The sequence below is a fragment of the Perognathus longimembris genome, chromosome 21 (genome assembly GCF_023159225.1).
Source record: "Perognathus longimembris pacificus isolate PPM17 chromosome 21, ASM2315922v1, whole genome shotgun sequence".
Taxonomy (NCBI): domain Eukaryota; kingdom Metazoa; phylum Chordata; class Mammalia; order Rodentia; family Heteromyidae; genus Perognathus; species Perognathus longimembris.
In genome coordinates, this window is record NC_063181.1 from 42,287,547 (window position 1) to 42,302,970 (window position 15,424).

At 41.7% G+C, this 15,424-nt stretch overlaps 1 protein-coding gene and 1 non-coding gene across 2 annotated transcripts in view; one reads left to right on the top strand and one right to left on the bottom strand.

The window, feature by feature from the left end:
• Dlc1 (DLC1 Rho GTPase activating protein) overlaps positions 1–15,424 on the bottom strand; it is a 334,097-nt gene that overhangs the window by 91,393 nt on the left and 227,280 nt on the right. The window lies entirely within an intron of this gene.
• On the top strand, positions 13,440–13,543 carry LOC125339757. Its single transcript, XR_007208608.1, has one exon. It is a non-coding gene; the product is annotated as a U6 spliceosomal RNA (small nuclear RNA).

Consider the following 15,424-nt stretch of genomic DNA (forward strand, 5'->3'; position numbering starts at 1 on the left):
CTTTCTTTTAGTTGTAAATACAGCTTTTTAAGGCAAATGACTAGCCTTATAGATAAAAGAGGAAATTCCTTTTAAAATAGCTTTGCAGTAGAACTCACACAAAATAAACCTTTTGAGGGGAAAAATGAAATGCTTAGGAAAGAACACAATAAGGAAGCAGCTTTGACGTTTCATATTAGTTTTACATCTCACTGCAGGAGTTGTTGATTGTTTGTAATGGGAGATACCAGTACAAGTCGTGCACATAGGTGTTGCATTAGTAACTTCTTGTGTCACGGATGTGTTTTGGGTCACTGAAGCCATTGTGATATGTCTACTATGACAATAACTTTGCTGGAGGGACAGTGCTGGTGGCTCATGCCTGCAAATCCTAGCTATCCAGGAGACTGAGGTCTGAGAATTATGTCTCAGAAAGAGCTCAGATAGAAAAATCCATGGGACTCTTCACTTTAACAACCGCCAAAAAAGCTAGAAGTGGAGCTGTGGCTCAAGTGGTAGGACTCTAACCTAGAGCGGAAACAGCTCAGGGACAGCACCCAGACCCCAAGTTCAAGCCCCAGTACTGGCACACATATACACACAAAATGTGCAGGGGGAAAAAGATGATTAAGGAAAATATTGTTGAAAAACTAAAAATGATTTGGAAGTCTTCTTTGCCTGGAAAACTCTTACCGACTGGTCTGACTAAGCTCACAGATGGATAATATTCGGACAGAGTGTAAGTGTTTCCCAAGTCCACTCTCTTTCAGCTATCTGCAGATCAAGGTAAGGTTAAGGGAAGATCAAGGTTAAGGTCCAATACACTTTGAAGTTAGCACTAGCTTTCTGTTGACAAGTATTGATGGGGTAAAGCTCAAATTCCATATTTCTAAAAAGAAACTTTTTACATAGAAACAAATAAATAAAAGCTATTTCAGAGTAATTTCAACTCTTACACATTCCAAACACGCACAGACACCCACTTACACAGCTCTTAGAAGTAATAAAACATTTTACTGAGCTAAAGTCATGGCGATTTCATTTCATTAGGGGTAGGATACTTTACAAATAAAATAAATCATTGGCAAATAAAGCACTTCCCTTTAATGATCTGAAAATGTAACCCCTTTTTAAATAGTTGCTAGTTTTTAAAAAAAACTTTTTTAACCAATCTTACCAATTACTTGTGACACTCTGGCTGGAAACTCTGAACCATTCTATTCATTTATTAACTTAGCCAGGGAACTGTATTTAAAAATTTATGAGAATGCTTGTGGTCAGATTCCTTCATTGCCTTTGCATATGACTAAGTGGAGAGAAGGCTATGCAATCAGTTACTGCAGGATGGGGTCTTGGGTTTTGCACCATTAACGGCAACTATGACAGTAATTGGCTTGCTTCATAACACCTTCTTGATTAGAGGCCTCAAACTAGCCTGCCTTGCCATGGCCACAGGTTAAAATGAAACTGTTATAGACCAGGGGACATGTTTTGATGTTCATACTAGGGAGGAAACAAACCCAGGCTGCATTGAATGATTTCATTTTAGATAGCAAACTACGGTCTGCAGTACAGGCTAATATATATCCTTTGCACTTTGATGAGTATCCAGTACTTACTCTAAGGCAGGAATTCTGTAAAGTGGGTTCTGGCACTTTAGTGACTACAAGATGCTTCATTGGGAAAAAACCAAAACAAACCGTGATCAAGTTCTATTTATATTTTGTTTCTTGCCTAAAGAAGAATCAAATTTTACTTTTCAACTATTTATGTTAATATTAATATGAATGTTGATTCTCAGTTCAATCCACATACTGTGTACCACTGTGAGATCTATGTAAGTGATGACTTTTGAGTAGCTTTATCAGTTGAATTTGAACTCTGAATTTGAATTGAATTGGATTTGAATTTGAAGCTTTATCAGAGGAATTATCAGTTGAGATGCTGGTCTGCTACTTGCTTCCTTTCACCAGTATGTTCATACAGAATCCCCCTCACTTTTATGCCTGTGAAATCAACGGATAGGAGAAAGATGTCTCTGACAGCGACGTCACCTTCCTAAAATCTATGATCTCCAGGTGGCTGGTTTGTTGTTGCTTTAAACTATCAAAATCTTTGAAATAAAGACAAGTTTTTTTTTAATGAGTCTACACATACATTTGCATATAGAATTCAAGAAATTTATTACTAATTACTTAACAGACAGATGAGCTTGAATTTCACGAAGCTTATTATGCTCTATTATCTATTATTATTAGAGCATGACTGAATTTAGAAGCACAGCTCAGTGGCTCCTTGTCCCTATTTTACGCAAGGACACTGGAAGATTTACCAGTCACCTTTTCTTTCCTTTTGTGTGTATGTGTGTGTGTGTGTGTGTGTGTGTGTGTGTGTCTGTTGTAGGGCTTGCACTTGGGGCCTGGGCGCTGTCCCTGAGCTCTTTTTCCTCAAGGCTAGGTCTCTAACACTTAGAGCCACCGTGGTTAATTGGAGTTAAGAGTCTAACGATTTTCCTGCCCAGGCTGGCTTTGAACCATGATCCCCAGAGCCCAGCCTCCTGAGTAGTTAGGATTACAGCCGTGACCACCAGTGCCTGGCTGCATCTTCAGTATGAACTATTAAATTTTATAAAAGAAATAGTATATTCTCCTCCCTTCCTCTCAAACCTTTTCTCACTTTGGTGCTCAGGGATTCGGCGCTAGGGAATCAACTTCAGGACCGTGCACATTTTAGGCAAGTGATTTGTTCAATATGTTTTTTTTTTTTTTTTTTTTTTTGCCAGTCCTGGGCCTTGGACTCAGGGCCTGAGCACTGTCCCTGGCTTCTTCCCGCTCAAGGCTAGCACTCTGCCACTTGAGCCACAGCGCCGCTTCTGGCCGTTTTCTGTATATGTGGTGCTGGGGAATCGAACCTAGGGCCTCGTGTATCCGAGGCAGGCACTCTTGCCACTAGGCTATATCCCCAGCCCTGATTTGTTCAATATGAACTACATTCCAGTTGTTGTTGCTGTTGTTGTTTCCTGAGGTAGCATCCACTTTGTCCAGTCTAGCCTGGAACTCATCATGTCACCATTCTGGCCTGTTGCTCACAATCCTTTGCCTCAGCCTCCCAAGTGCTTATAGGTAGGTAGGTGTTTGCTACCAAGTCCAGTGAAATTTTCTTCAGTGTAGCTTTTAGATCAAAGGTTCCTCTTCTGTTAAATTGTCAAATTTTGATTATTTTTCTTCAGTGCCCAGTTTTCAAATCAATCATGAGTTATGGCTTTGGCGTAGTAAGTTAGGGCTAAAATTAAAATGGTAATTGAGAGTGGAGTGTAGATTTCCCTACACTCTTAGCATGGCTAATGAATGCAAAGAAGATGACTTTCTAAGGATTTCCTTAAAATAGGGAAGGAGGTTAGAAAAAGCTACTTACTATGAAGAAAGAAAAATTTAAAAATTGTCCAAATTTGCTCTTTATGATGTCTGTATTAATTGTAGTACACAAATGTCATTTGTCAAAAATTAAGAAAATAAAAAGAATATTAAGGGTCATGGATAGCTTTCATAACTTTATTTTTCTGAAGCTAGTACGTTCCAAATAAACAATAACTTTCTTGAAAAAAATCTCTGGGGTAAGGTGAGGGCAACTGTCTCTCCAGATAATAGATATTTGATATATAAATATATGCAAATGCTTCTGTATATATCGATATCATCTTTCTTGATACATGGCAGACATACCTACAAGGAATCACCTCAAGATTTTTGAGATTCCATGTGGTTTTAATTTCTACTGTCTTATATACTTTTTACTATGTTCTGTAATCTTAAATGATACTGATGATATTCCTTAAATGACAGAGTATGACATTGACCATAAATACAAAAATACAACATAATTTTTAAATGTGAACTATGAGAATGACAAGTCTAGGTTCTAAAGTCAAATCAACTGTGGGTTTTGGATGCTGGGATCCTGGTTGATTTGGGGCATTGGGAGGAGAAGCATGATTTTTTCCTTCTGCTTGTATGGACAGTCACAGCTACAGAAGCCGGGGGGGCAGGGGGAGCAATCGTAGATTTGTTTTTTACCTGTCAATACTGCATGCTGTTTTCTTGCCTTCACTTCCTTTTCAAAATACTTAACAACAACAACAAAAAAAAAACCCTCAGAATATTCTAGTAGTTCCCTTATGTTCTTTTGAGGTAAGAAATTTGAGTATTTTTAAAATATTGCTTTAGGAAGATTTAAAAAGAATCATCAAAGGGGAAGGCCAAAGGTTAGAACACTGAACTACCAAAACAAGGATTCCCATATTTATTGGAGGCAAAACTTCAGAAGAAGAAATAAATCAAAGTACACTGAGCCTACTAATAAATTATAAAATTAGGAAATAAAGCAAATAGAAATAACAGGGTTTAATCTTTCTTATCTAAGAAATATATATCTATATTCCAAAACTCTTTTTCCCCCTTTGGTAAATTCATTTACTATGTTAAATCAGTTTTGGAAAACTTTCTCTGATTTTTCAAAGAAGGAAACTGCAATTGTGATATTGTAAGGACAATGGTGTTTACTTGTTTGGTTCAATAGAACCACATTGGTTTTCTACTTCATGTAAGTGATAAAGACATATTCTGAGATACCTCAAAATTTTTTATTTTTTGTGCCACTAGTATTTTCAGAATGAAAAACCATCCAAAGCATTTGTCTTTCTTGTAGTTTTTTATACATCTTTTTGGGTTTAAATGATCTATTTGTTTTGGGTCATTTCGTTTGTAGGAATAGAAAAGCAAATTTCAAATGAATAGAGTTTTCTAATTCTTCCAGACTTGTAACTACCAACAAAAAAATGGAAGAGGAAGAGAAAGGGAAGAAGAGCGCTGCAGAAAACCCTTAAGAAGAGTATTGGTTTGATTCTATAACTCCTTGGGAGCCATGATACTAGTTGCTAGCAAATACTAATCATGCTTCTTAGGTCTGTTGGGTATAATAGAATTATTAAATATAATTATTAGTCAGGAAGATGCCATGATTTGGGAGGGTAAAGATCCAGTTTGTTACGTTTTTCTTTCCCTATAATTAAACAGGAATACAAATACACTGGAATTAAAATGCTCCAAATACAAAATATACTGGAATTGAAGTGAAAACTAAAGAAATGGCCCAAGTTGAGAAACTGAATTGTTGTCCAAATTTTTTATCAAGTCCTAGCAGATAAATTATCCAATCCTATGTAATTTAAATGTCAGCACTTACAACAACATTACAGAAGTCACAGGTTTGACTGCCACCAAACTAAAAGCCAGTTAGCAAGGAGGTGAAGGAAATGGTAACCACGCCCACCACAGATAAGACAGTCCTTCAGACAAACAGCTGGCGCAAATTCAAACAGCTGGCGCAATTCCCGAAGACAAAGGATGACCACTAGTTCCAACTAAAGAAAGCTGTAGTGTAAATCGGTAAACACTCCAAAGAGCACTCGGCTAATGTAACACAGACCTCCATTCCCATGAAACAACAATATACACAGCATTAAAGAGGGAGAAATGGCCAAGGTGGTCCCCCCATATCCAGCACTGCCTCCGCCTCTTTCTGTATCTTTGCTCCTCTGATACTCCCCGAGACTAACTGAAGTCATAAACTCAGTTCAGCAGCACCCTAATTTCCCTCCCATCCCAGTAATTGCTGCTGTTTCTGCTACCTTGTAGATTCCAGGAGGACGGGCCTGCTGTTTGCACTGTGGTCAGCTGCAGCTTTTTTGTGCCTACCATAATACTCAACAGGAAAGGATAAGGAAACTCACGCTTGTTCATCCCCTAACATCACATTTTCTTCTTGTCCTGGTGTATGGGATTGTGGTACTGCTCTCGACATTCACTTTGCCACAGATTAGAGCGATCAGCTGGAGAAGGATCATGAAATGGATGAGAATGATTTTGAGAAGGTTAATGATAGGAAATGCGTGAAGAATGGTTTCCTGTGTACTATGGACTGCACGGTATTATTGCCAGTGTCTGCGTTATTTTTCGAGTGGCTTTCTTAGAATAGTTCTGAGAACTTCAACCATGCCTTTAATCCTTGTGTTATCTCTGTGATATGTGAAGCATTTTCAATATCACTCTATAACAGCTTGGGAGGCTGTCAGGTCTGAAAAGCAGAAGTCCAGAGATGTTTTCCATTTGACTAAATGTTTGTTTGTAGTTTTAGTCTTCACTCATTTTTCACTTGATATATCAAAGTTGACTTTACTCAAGGGCACTGTAAATTTTTTCACGTGTGTGTGTGTGTGTGTGTGTGTGTGTCTTTCCTGCTAGTACAAAGAATCCAAAATGTTATGGTTTCTTTTTGACTCTTCAAGTCTCAAGAAGCAATGTTTAATGTGGGAGTAGAACATGAAAATTAATTTATTGCTTTTCTATTTAGTCTCACTCAGAGACAAGGTCAAAGACTAAATTGGCGTGCGGATACACAGTCTCCTGGGCGAACTTCACTCACACCTAGAGTACACCTGAATTCTAGAAACCTGCAGAGGGAGCGACGTAACCAGCCTTCTATGTTATCCAGAGGAACTGAAGAAGCTTGTGTCTCTAAATTCATGATTGTTTTCAGATTCTTAGAAAACATGTATGATACTCAGTATGAATGAATATGCCTATGTACAATACTCAACACACAACGCGCATTCCTTAATGACAAAATCTCACCTTTGACACTTTTGAACATTTTTCTTATCTTTAATTGGCCAAAGCATTTCCTCCATTTTCCTAGTTCCATTTTCACACGCACACACACACACCTTGCACACATGCACACTCATGCATACACACACACACACAGAAAATGATAACCGTGTTCTCGGACCCTTCCTCTTCTTTCATCTACGTCCCCTTCCTTTGGGGTTCCCCCTGCCATGGCACCTCAAGTTCCAGCTTCCTGGTATTCATTTTGTTAGGATGCAGGTTATTCAAAGGGGTCACACCATTAGAATGCTACCCTGAATATACCCTAGTTCAGGTAATATGTTAGTACATACACACACACACCATTAGAATGCTACCCTGAATATACCCTAGTTCAGGTAATATGTTAGTACATACACACACACACTAGTGTGTGTGCACCAGTTTTTCACTCTGCCACTTGAGCCACAGCCCTGCTTCTGGCTTTTTGTGGTTAACTGGAGATAAAAGTCTCACAGACTTTCCTGTCTATGCTGGCTTCCAACTGCAATCCTCAAATCTCAGCCTCCCGAGTAGCTAGAATACCGCTATGAGCCACCGGCTCCCTGAAGAAACTTCACCTTCGACGAGATTTAACTTTCCCAGACTCGAATTGTGCAATCACATTTTAAGACAATATTCAACAAAACTTTGATCACTTAGTGCATTTCTCAATGTGTTATTTTGTGTTAATTTTGATGAGATGCTGTTTTCTGAATAAAAGTATCTTATGGCACCTTTTCTACTCTAAAGGAATAACAAGGATCACCGAAAGCAACTCGCAAACACATACAGTGAGGAGCAACAGAGGAACAAGAGGTTTTCGTAGTTTACGTTTTGTGGGTTTTTCCCCCCCCCGTTCTGTTTCCTCTCTTTCGTTGCTGTTTTTGATTTCTGTACCTTTTGTCTTGTATGTATGTCAGTTTATCTGATTTGGGGAGGGGAAGGAGAAGCACAGAATGGTGGGACAAAGGTTGAACTAATGCAGCAGTGATGCTCACCAGACAAGAGATGAAAATGAACTTCACAGCTTGTGTTGGGGGGGGGGTGGGTCGGGAGGGAAAGAACTGGGTGGGAAGGGAAGAGGTGACACTGTTCAAGGAGAAACAGACTCAATACCCGACTCCAGTAACCACAACCCCTCTGCACATCACCTTTACAATAAAAACAAATGAAAAAGGAGATACATTAGTAAAAAGTTAAAAAAAACAAAAGTAGGGAGACTGGCTGGGAAGTCCTCAGAATGTAGAGAGAATGGAAAGTATACAAACGAGGCTCTTAGGGCTATGGAGGGCCTCCGTACACGAGCTCGTTAGAGGCTGCTCTTGCATTGTTTTAATGGTTCTAGGAAAGTCGCTCTTTTAATTTCCAGAATCCTGTTGGCAGGCATCCAAAGTAGAGCTCCCATGCGCCTTGCTGGGGCGGACCTCACATCTCTGCGCTGTGGAAAACTGTCTGCAGCGGGGTGATTACGGTGCCTCCGGCTTCTCTTATCATCTGGGTAACTGGCACATTGTCAAGTGTCACTGAGGAGCCCTTGTTCTTACGGGGACTGCTGGAGACTGGATGCCATGGTCTGGCCAGGCACACCCCTTCCCAGGAGGTGTGTTTTTCTTCAGGAACATGGAAAGACTCCTCTTGGGGAAAGGTGTAAGAAGACAAACCAATTGCCACTTCCGAGGGGGTAGGAAATTGGATCCTTCATGTGCTTATCTTCATGCACTTGCAGCGTTACTGATTTATCCCTGCTGGGTTCCAGGGTAAGTACAAAGCAGGGGGGGCAGACAAGTGATTCGAGTGCTGGTGGTAAGGAATGAGTGGCAACAGATGGGTCTCAGGGAGATGACGCCGATAAGAGTCAGACACGGTCACACCCAGCACCACTAAGTGGACAGAGTATTTGTTCAGTCATGCAACTGTCTTAGAAGAGTGCACATACCTCCTAGGCCTCCTGGTTTGTTCATTCGCTCAAGGACTAATTACTGGGTGTTACTATGTTCTAAGGATAGAGTTACAGTAGGGAACTAAACAGCCTCCAGTCCCTGCCCTTCGTAGCCTCCATTCTGCCTTCTCTACATTCGTCGTATAGAGTAGAACTACTGGATCACTTTTTAAACGCCTCATCATGCCTGCAACGCTAGCCACGCATGAAGCGGAGATCTGAGGACCACAGTTCAAAGCCAGCCCCGTCAGAAAGCTCTGCAGGACTTTTCTTGTTTCTAATTAATCAGGAAAACATAGGGCTGGAGGCACAGAACAAGTAACAGAGGTCCAGCTATGAGCAAGAAAGCCAATGAGTGCTCAAGCCCTGAGTTCAAGCCCCAGTACAGGCATGAAGCAAAACAAAACAACCAAGAACATTCAGTGACAAACGATTTCACACCTACTAGGATATTTTCAATGAGGACAATAATGATATAACAATAGTATAATGATAATAAAGGAAAGGCACACATATTGATAAGGGTATATAGCTTATATGTAGTGGTAATGTAAAAATCATGAAGCTTCTTAACTCAGTTTGGCAGGGTTAAGGCTTGCTTAGCAAGTACAAGGTCCTGGGATGAATTCCCAACACTGCCAAAAAAGCCACAAATAGAAAACACACACACACACACACACACACACACACACACACACACACTAAAACTAAAATGATCTGGCAGTTTAATAAATTCAGCATGCAATTACCCTATAACCCAACAATTCTAGTTATGCATATCCAAAAGAATGTTAAGAGGATATTCAAACAAAAACGTGCATACAATTGTTCACAGCAGCACTCGAGCTATGGCTGTCAGGCGGAAACACTGCAAATGCCCCTGGATGGAGGGATGGATAGATGAAGTGCACTATGTCCAAACGACTCAGTGGTAAAAGGGAACTGAGTACTAATACAAGCTACAACACGGATGATTTAAGATTATGCAAAGCAAAAGGAGTTACAGACAAAGGCCGCATGCTGAATAATTCCATTTGTAGGAAATATGCACAAGAGGTAAATCCATAGAGACAGAAAGCGGATTAGGGCTCACAGGGCCCAGATAAAGGCGAGGAATAGGGAGAACTCCTTAACGGACATGCGAGTTTCTTTTGGGGATGATGGACATGTTCTGGAATAGATAAGGGCGATGGTTGTACAACATCGCGAACACACGCCAGATGCCTCTGAACTGTGCGTTCAAACATGGCTAAGATGGCGAGTTGTGTGCGAAGCGTGTTCTGTCACAATGTAAGCGTGTGAATGGCTGAGCGTTTTAGGGGAGGGAGGGAGGCCTTGCTTATTGAAGAAGGCTGGCTTTTCTTTCTGCCCAGGGAAAATGGAATTTGAATTTGCAACAAAAGACAGAGTGATTTGCACGGAGATGGAAATCTAAGCAGTGACTTCGGTAGCCAATGGGGTTGGGTGGGATCCCGGAGGAATGTCCGCACGGATTCGACAGAGTTGAGCCCTGCAAGCACGTTTACAGCACGCTCGCGGGGCGCAGGCTCCCAAACCGAAAGAGAATGCGGATGACGGGAGAAGGAACAGCGTGCCCTTTGGACACCGCTATCTCATTTTTTTAGGGCTTTCAGAAAAATACTATTTGGGATCGCTCACAGCTCATCCATTTTCCTACCACTTGAAAAATAAACCGAGTCTCCGTGGGGAAGAGAAACGAGGGCACATACAGCCTCTTGTATTTCTCTGTGTCCAAAGTGAATCCAATCCACCCTTCTTTTAGGAACTAAAGCAGTATAATTTACCTTTGGTTTACTGCAGCGCTGAGGTCTGAGCTGAGACCCATGGCGTGCACAATGGGGGTGCTCACGAGGACCTGGCAGTCTGGGTGAGAAGGGGACTGTACTTTCTGAGGGGGGCTGAGGTCGGGGCTGAGCCCCACGGCGTGCACAATGGGGGTGCTCACGAGGACCTGGCAGTCTGGGTGAGAAGGGGACTGTACTTTCTGAGGGGGGCTGAGGTCGGGGCTGAGCCCCACGGCGTGCACAATGGGGGTGCTCAGGCGGACCTGGCAGTCTGGGTGAGAAGGGGACTGTACTTTCCGAGGGAGGCTCAGCTGACAGCCAGGCAGCCGCTGGGGCGACTGTCAGCAAGACAGGCCGCGGGCTGAGTGATGAAAGCCAGCCCCGGGTGAGGGGGTGCTGGCCGACTGTGTCGTACGCCTCACGTGGCCGCTCCTGCCGAGGGGAGGCCACAGGCGCCGAGCAAGGTTAACAGGGACCATCTTCCGAGTTTTCAGTTCGGGGCCCCTGTACCCTTGGTGGGTTTTCCTTCAGCTCTTAGACCATCTTTTCCCACACATGTCTGATGGAAACTCAGCCAGTGTTGCTGTGCTGCTCACCCCCAATCTCAACGCCACCGACCCACCGACGGCTCCTGGCCGCCCTCCGCGCGCGGACGTGGAGCTGGGGAGGAGGCCAGGTCGCCGCCGCACGCAGCGGCTCCGTTCACCACCTGTGAAACACTGCTTCCAAGGCCCGGGGTGGCCTTAGGTCAGGGCTGGCACCGCACGGGGCTGGTTAAGGTTGGCTATTCTTCTAAAGCAGAGAAAGTCACCCGTCTGATTTCCTAGGAGGCCTTTCTACGGTTTTCATCAACGAGTGTTTCTTTGGTAACCCTTGGTGTTCATGGTACTGTGTAGCAGAATAAATGACAGAATTAAACGAATAGATGACAGCCGGAAATTTAGGGCCATTCTCAAAAATACATACCTTTTTGAAATCTCATAGTCATCTACTCTCGTCATACATAATAAAAAAAAGTACACGTCTTAAATCTCGTCTAGTTATGGCAGAAAAAAATACATCTAAAAGCATGGTTAATTTAGATTATTTTTTAAGCTAGTATGCTAGACTTATTTGAGGCAGGGAAACTGTCAAATCAGTATATGGGTGAATATACTAATCTTATTTCGAGTAGGTAAGCTTTATTTTCTTCTTTCTTCTGCCACTAGTAGGGTTTGAACTCAGAGCCCTGTACTTGCTGGGCTGGTGTTCTACCTCTTGAGCCATGCCAGCAGCCCTTCTTGCTTCTTTTATTTTAGAGATCAGGTCTTGGTTTTTACCCAGGCTTGACTAGATGGTGACCCTCCTATTTACACTTTCTGCTGTGCTAGGATCACCAGATGAGAACTACCATGCCCCCCCTTTTTTTTCTGTTGAGATGTGGGGGGAGGTCTGGCTAATTCTAACGCTTAGGCTAGCCTAGAAACACGGGATTTCTCATCTCTGCCTACTGAGTAGCTAGAATTATAGGCATGAGATACTGTTTCCAGGACTTTGTAGTTCTGGAATTTTCTTGGAGAGCAAGCCCATCAGAAATTCCAGACTGTCTTCGGTAAACTTTCAGCTATGTCTCTCTACTTTAAGCACTTGGTCATGATTTCAGGGCACTTGCTTCTGGACACCGCTTCTCTATGCCTTCTGTTGCCTTTGTCCTCAGACTTCATTGCTCTTCCATGTTTCAACTCTTCTTGCTTCATTATGAGAAGAGAAACTCAGGATTTACAACCACATCTGCTTAAAATCCTCAACCATCTCTGTAGGAGCATCTGTGATCAAGTGTTCGTGTTTCAAATTCTTCCTTTGCAAAAATGGAGCGATAATTGTACATTCGTTAAAGGACAGTGTGAAATATGTAGGTAGATAGGCAAGCCATAGATAAACAGCGGGTACTGTATGGCGCCCAGCACTCAGTAGGAGTCTCAGAAGTAAACTCATAGCCCAAAGGGTCATCCTGTTAGAATTCCCTTTGTCCGCTACCCAATTTCCTCAGTTGGTGCCAAATATCTTGTGCAGTATCTCTGTATGCAATCCAGCTATGCTCTTTTAAAAGAACAGTATCACTCTCTTTAAATAGCACAATAATCTATTTACCTAAGAAGCCTTGCTTTTTATGATGTTTATTTTGGATCATTGCTATGCTATTATTTTGAAATGGAACAAGGATCCCAAACACTGGAACAACTGACCACCAGTGACATTCCTTAAATATGTCAAAAGAGACCACCATAAAACCAATTTGGGTTTAAGTTGGTGTTCCAAAACAAACTATAAACAAATTGCTATAGAAGAATAATTTTGCACACATTTTCTTTTCTGCACAGAAAGTTTTTAAAAAGAATTACTTGGTCGGCTAAGACCATTGGAATGCCAACGTCCAATAAATAAAGTGCAGTCCACTTTTTATTGGTCTGTTAGCAATACATAAGTGAAAGTAAAATATTATAATTAGAAGAATTTATTTTAGCTTTAAGGTCTTTATTAAACCTAAATTCCACTATTCCTACTTTTATACTGTTTTGAATTTTTCAGTGGTTAACACGTCTCAGTAAAAGGTGGAGCGTTTTGCCTTACACATTACAACAGAAAGGAGTCAGAAGACTTCCTAAAAATGCAAAGAATGTCTGAAACCAACCCTAATAAAAACGAAAATAGACTTAGAATATGTGTAAAAAGATGTTTCTTTGTGGAAACAGCTATTTTACCTTAAATCACCAGGATCAAATTTTGTAAGTTTTGGAATTATTACAGCTTCTGAGGGTGTAAAATAAAATCATGAAATGAATAAAGTATACAACAAAGAAGAACAATTTAAAAATGTTTGGGATCTTTTGCCTACAAGAAATTATTTGTGTACAAGTAAATAGATGAATAATTGTTCATATGCCTTTTTTAGGGTGCTGAAATTCTTCAGGGGGAATAAGGTAAATCAAATCAAAATTATTTGCTCTTCAAGGCAAACTTCTATAAAAAGTGTTCACTTTGGCAAGCGCATACATTAAAATTGGAACAATACAGAAAAGTTAGCACAATCCCTGAGGAAGGATGACCCACAAATTCAAGTGTAATGTATTTTAAAAACAAAAACAAACAAACTTTTAGAAAAATTAGTGAAGACTCTGGTTGTTCAGCCACTTAAACTAGAGCAGAGTCTGTTTTTTGGTGGGTTGGTTGCATGTACATAGATTGTAGTCTTCTTGGTTAGAAAATAAAATTAAATGCATGGTCATGAAACTTTATTATTATTGTGTGTGTGTGTGTTTGTTTTGTTTTGCTTTTTGGATGTGAGGAGATTAAATTCTTTGCAGCACGAGAACAAATGGTACACACTCTTTTGTTTATGAAGGTCTTGAAAGTCGAGCAGCATCTGACAGCCACAAATGCCCAGGATATGAATTCAGAAGAATAGCCATCGCTGTTGATGAGCAAGGACACGCTGAGACAGGGTTGGACACGTGTCTCCCTGCCCACTGGCTTTGAGCTGGGGGCGGGGAGGGGGTCACAGGGTGCATTCTATTTTGAGAAGGTTCTGATTGGTTTTTCCTGTACTGCCCTCTTCCTTCCTCACGGAACAACTTCCTCCTAAACATCCATTTCCCTTTTTAAGAGGAACACACACAGTAAGGGCTAGATTTGGGCAACAGCTACAGGAGTGAAAGTCTACAGATTCTCTGTAGCTCCCACTCTCAAGTCCAACAACCGTCCTTGGCATCAAGTAAGTTAACTGAGGAACACGTAAGGGTCACAGGAGCAACACTGATCACAACACATCATACGCACATAGGGATTATACTGCCATCGAACCCCACTGTACAATTAACATATGCTAATAAAGAATAGATGGTAATAAAGAAAAGAAAGGTTGCAGAAAGTTGGAAGCTTGTTCATGAATTTTATTGGTACTGAATAAAGGAGATCGGTTCTTGGATTAGGGGCTGAAGCCACTTGTAATTTTCTAGGTTTTCAATGAGTTTTCCTATCTACTCCAGGAAATGAAGGCCAGCTTGAAGAATTCTTGAAGGGCCACTTCATGGCAACGGATGCAAGCCTACTGCATAAAGTGGAAATGTCTGTTCCTCCTGTGCCTTAGTGCAGTCTTCAGTAAAGGTGGGGGTTCTGCCTTCTGAGGAAGAACTATACTTCTTTCTAAAAGTGGCTCTTGATTGAGAGCGAGTTTCCCTTGGATTGCTGAAGTAGCCCCCAAATTCCTTCAAAAGCCTTCAGTGTTTGGGCTCTTCAGCCTATGTGATCACCGCATTTATGCTTGGAGATTTTCCAGTTAAGTCAGGAGACTTGTCAGAGTTCAAGAAAAAAAAATGCGAAACACCTTCTGGCACCAACCACCACGGAGGGCAAACATGTCTCTTGCTCCCGTCTCCCGGTGTAGGTGTCTCCCACACGGAGTGGAACAGTTCCAAGAATCCATTTTTCTTTTTCCTCTTACCGTTAGATATTTTCTTTTCCATAAACGGATCAACCCATTCAAAAGTGACACTGCTTACTAATATAGCTTTGCGTTTACAGTTTGAATATTCTGTATTCATTTCACGACTTTCTGTAAGGCTTATTAAAGTCGGTAGCCAAAGAAGGAGAACACCAAGTGGTTTTCAGGCAGGAGAGAAAAGTTTCTTCCCGAACTGCTGGCCTGTGGCCGAGAGATCCGGCCTGGAGTGAAGGTCTCACCCACCTCCCGGCCGGCCTCATCTAGAGTAGGGCCGGAAGGTAAGGGAGGAGGCTGCCTCCAGTTGTGCAAGTTACCTAGGTAACCCAGACACGGGGTGGAGACTGTAGCCAGGCAGGGACATTGCCTGGAGTCCTTTCCGGGGTGGGCCTTACAGTTCACACTCGCCCTTTCCAAATTAATCAGAGCCAGGGGATCAAGAGACGGTAGCTTGCTCATCTGACGTCCATACTGTGTACCTGTGTAGCTTCTAACGGGACAGGATTTACACTCCCAG